Here is a 4,903-nt window from a genome sequence, read left to right as displayed (position 1 = left end):
TCCCATTAAAATCAGGGACTCAGCAAGTCTGTCATTCTCTCACTATCTCTTCAATTTATTACCTGAAGTCTTAGCCAGGGCAATTACACAACAAAAAGAGGTCAAAGGGATACAAATTGGAAATGAAGAGGTCAAGGTATTACTCTTTGCAAATGATATGAGAGTATACATAAGTGATCCCATAATTCTACCAGAGAACTTCTAAACCTGATAAACAACTTCAGTGAAGTGTCTGGATATAAAATTAACTCAAACAAATCAGTAGCCTTTCTCTACACAAAGGATAAATTGACTGAGAAAGAAAAAAAAAATAGGAAAAAACACCCCTCAAAATAGTCACAAAAAATATAAAGTATCTTGGGGTAACTCTAACCAAGCAAGTGAAAAATCTGTATGACAATAACTTCAAATCTCTGAAGAAAGAAATCAAAGAAAATGGAAAAATCTCCCAAGCTCATGGATCAGTAGAATTAATATAGTAAAAATGGCCATCTTGCTAAAAGCAATCTAGAGATTCCATGCAATACCCATCAAATTTCAAAATCAACTCTTCAGAGATAGAAAGAGCAATTCACAATTTCAACTGGAATGTAAAAAAACAAAAACAAAAACAAAACAAACAAACAAAAACAACAACAACAAAAACAGGATAGCAAAAACAATTCTCAATTTGCTGTTAGAACTTCTGGGGGAATCACCATCCCTGACCTCAAGCTATACTACAGAGCAATAGTGATTTAAAAAAAAAAAAAAAAGAAAAGAAAAAGAAAAAAGAATGAATGATATTGGTACAGAGACTGACAGGTAGACCAATGGAATAGAATTGAAGACCCAGAAATAAACGTACATACCTAAGGTCACTTGAACTTTGACAAAGAAGCCAAATTATACACTTTAAAAAAGACAGGATTTTCAACAAATTCTAACTTGCAGTCTAAATGTTGAAGAATTCAAAGTGATCCAATACTATTTCCTTGTACAAAGCTCAAGTCCAAGTGGATCAAGGACCTCCACATAAAACCAGGGAAACTGAGTCTAATAGAAGAGAAAATAGGAAAGGACCTTGAACACATTGGCACAGGGGAAATTTTCCTGAACCGAACACCAATGGCTCAGGCTCTAATATCTAAAATTAACAAATGGGAACTCATATAACTGAAAAGTTTCTGTAAGTCAAAGAACACTGTCAATAGGACAAAACACCAAGCTACGAATTGGGAAATGATCTTTACTGATACTACATCTGATAGAGAGCTATTATCCAAAATTTACAAAGAACTTAAGAAGTTAAACTCCATAAAACCAAATAACCCAAATTAAAACTGGGGAAAAGTGCTAAACAGAGAATTCTCAACTGAGGGATCCTGAGTGGCTGAGAAACACGTAAAGAAATTTCAACTACCTTAGTCATAAGGAAAATACAAATAAAAATGACCCTGGGATTTCACCTTATACCAGTCAGAATGGCTAAGATCAAAACTTAGGTGACAATAGATACTGGTGAAGATGGGGAGAAAAAGGAACATTTCTAAATTGCTAGTGGGATTGCAAGCTAGTACAACCACTTTGTAAATCAATCTGGAGATTACTCATAAGTTTGGGATAAGCTCAACCTGAAGACCCAGGTATACCACTCCTGGACATATACTCAAAAGATGCTACAACACATAACAAAGACACATTATTCACTGGGTTCACTGAACCCTAATTTATAATAGCCAGAAGCTGGAAACAACCCAGATGTCCCTCGATATAAGAATGGATGTAGAAAATGTAGTACATTTACACAATGGAATACTACACAGCTATTAAAAAATGAATACTTCATGAACTTTGTAGGGAAATGGATGGAACTAGAAAATATCATCTTGAGTGAGGTAACCCAAACCCAAAAGGACATGCATGGTATGTACTCACTGATAAGTGGATTTTAGCCCAAAAGCTCAGAATAACCATGATACAACTCAAAAATCATATGAAGTTTATCAAGAAGGGAGACCAAAGTGTGGGTGCTTCAAACCTACATAGAAGGGGTAACAAAATATTCATGGCAGACAGAGGAAGGGGGGATCTGGGTCGGAAGGGGAAAGGGAGGGGCAGAAAGAAAGAAGGACAGGATCAGGTATGTGAAGAGACAGGAGAGACATCTAGAGGGCCAGGAGAATGAACAGAAATAAGTAGCAGTGGGTGTGGGGAATATGGAGAAGTACTAGAAATTCCCAGATGCCATGAATTCAAAAGGTTCTCAGGACTCAATAGGGATAACAATAGCTGAAATACAGGGGAGATGGAACCTGAAAAGACTAAATCCAGTAGATGAATGTGGCACTCAGTTGAGGGATGGGGGGCACCCACCCATCTAAAAAAAAATTAACGAGAATTGTCTCTGTCTGAAGGAAATTTAGGGACAAAAATGGAGCAGAGNCTGAAGGAAAGGCCATCCAGAGACTATGCCACTGTATTCTATGCACAGACTCCAAACCCCAACACTACTGCTGATGCCAAGGTGTCCTTACAGACAGGAGACTTGTATGGCTGTCCTCTGAGAGCCTCTGTCAGGAACTGACTAAGACAGATGGGGAAACTCACAGAAACCATTGGACTGAGTGCAGGGACACCAATGGAAGAGTTAGGGGAAAGGCTGAAGGACCTGAAGGGTTTTGCAAGCCCACAGGAAGAACAACAGTAACAGTTAACCAGACTCCTCAGAGCTCCCAGGGACTAAACTACTAACGAAAGAGTATACATGGGTTGGTTCATGGCTCCCAATACTTACGTAGGAGAAAACTACCTCATCTGGCGTCAGTGCGAGGGGTGGCACTTGGTCCTGTGGAGGCTTGATGCCCCAGAGAAGGGGGATACTAGAGGGATTAGGTATGAGTGGCTGGCTGGGGAGGGGGCAAAGGGGGGTCCTCAGGGAGCAGAGAGCAGGAAGGGCAATAACACATGAAATGTAAAAAAATTAAAATAAAATATTTAATCCATTTTTAAAGGGGGAGGGGTTGAGGTCATCCTTGGCTGTTTATTGGATTTGAAGCCTGCCTGGGAAAATGGCAGGAGATGGGGAGAGGGAGAGAAAGAGCAAGGGGAAAAAAACATCAAGTCCATCTTGAGCTGTGTACCAAGACGCTGTCTAGAACAGAATAGATTAAGAAAATAGAACAGAGGCTGTTGACTCCAGCATAGACCCTATTGCTGCCTTTTATCTCCTCTCCCTTCCTCCTCCAGATTGCCGATTCTGTGGTTTAAAGCCAGCTGATACTCTAGCCAGAGCAAAAACACCTGCAGCAGTTCTCTTAAGGGTAATTCTCCCCAACCCATACCAATAGCCACTCTGCACTCTTCAGTGCAAGGGAAGGAACGAGCAGAGGTATAAGAGGAGAAGGTGGAAGGAAATAGAAAAATATGGAAGTACAAAGGAAAGAAAAGGGAGTTACAATATATCTTATCAAAGACGCAGTGAGTGACCAATCAGTTTTCCACAGTATATGGAAATAAAACTAGCTTTAATAAAATAATTATTTGGTGTCAATTTATTGATTTCCTTAGTACTTTACCAAAACATTGCTTTCACTCCATTTGCAGAGCAAAACTTCACTTGCTACCTGACCATCGCGGCCTAAAGAGCTGGCTGAGGCAGTGGCCCATTGCCGTTTTCATTTGTTTAGTCTTACCTTCTAAGCAGCCAAGTTCGACTTTTAATTCTCACGGTTTGGTTGATCAAAAGAAGAGGACTTGAAATTAGATTTGAAATTAGAACCTCTCAGACCTTAAGCGAGAATCATACCCCTAGACCAACAAGCCTTAAAGAGAAGCTCCAGCTACTCTTTCTAAGAGGGATATAGTGGAGTCCTGTGGTTGAATTCAGTAAACACAGAAAGAGTTGAATTTCAGATCTACCTGAAAAGGGCGATGCAAGACTACCCACTGCCCTACTTTATATAGAATGTCAAAAATAGAGTAGACTCTGTAACACTTCCACCCATTGTAATCTAGTCCACCCAGTGCTGTTTCAGGCAGAGCCAAAGACCCACAAACTGCTCACTGCCTCCAATTCTGACCTAATGTCAGAGATAACGAATGTAGAACCCCAACAATGGGGCACTACACAGAAATGCCAGCGTTGCCTCCAGTTGAGACCCAACTAAAGTAACATCTTGCCCAACATGGGGCTCAAACCCACGACCCTGAGATTAAGAGTCTCATGCTCTACCGACTGAGCTAGCTGGGCAACTGCTCTCTAGTTTTGAAGTTTACTAATTGTGACCAGAAGGTATTGAACTGACAAAGTAAATAAAGCCATTTCAGATTGAGGGCAGCTTCTTAAACAAGAAGTTTCACCTCCACACATCAGAGACACGTCCAGGACACTGAACTACACAATTTAAGGATGAACTGCATGCTTGTTCTCCTTTTCCTATTCCCAGCTAAAAGTTGAACCTCTAGTCCCTGCCCCCTAACCACTGGGTAAGCATCACAAGCCAGGCCTTGGCTACCACTTGCTCCAATCCCATATCATAGAAATGCAATGCATACAGGCACCGCCATGGCTGGCCCTGGAGGAGCATGGTCCAACCTGTGTCCATACATACACCAGGTCTTTGTGCGTCTAATCAGTATTTGCTTACTAAACTGTATGTTTGCCTGAACAGACGTCTCTATTGTCCTTTGTTTTCCCAAAACTGAACTTAATCTAAATGTAATAGATATCTCACGTGAGTCTGGTGCCCTGACTTTGTTGTTAACAGACATAGCCTCTCAGGTGCCCAGGTGGCACAGGGTCTGGGAGCTGGCTTAGGGTGGCCATAGGGGCAAACAAGTCAGTCAAAGGACTCCAAATCATGCTCAAAATGTGGGTCAGTAGGGTTAAGTTTGGGATCCTAATCAGGATTACTACAAAGTC

General features: G+C 40.9%; 1 non-coding gene across 1 annotated transcript; it reads right to left on the bottom strand.

Annotated features, from left to right (window-relative positions):
- Window positions 1–4,158: 4,158 nt before the first annotated feature.
- On the bottom strand, window positions 4,159–4,231 carry Trnak-cuu. Its single transcript has one exon. It is a non-coding gene; the product is annotated as a tRNA-Lys (tRNA).
- Window positions 4,232–4,903: the final 672 nt, after the last annotated feature.

This window comes from Mus caroli, unplaced genomic scaffold (genome assembly GCF_900094665.2).
Source record: "Mus caroli unplaced genomic scaffold, CAROLI_EIJ_v1.1 scaffold_9086_1, whole genome shotgun sequence".
NCBI classification, from domain to species: domain Eukaryota; kingdom Metazoa; phylum Chordata; class Mammalia; order Rodentia; family Muridae; genus Mus; species Mus caroli.
Note: the sequence above shows the minus strand (reverse complement) of the source record. Positions and strands in the feature narration are given on the sequence as shown.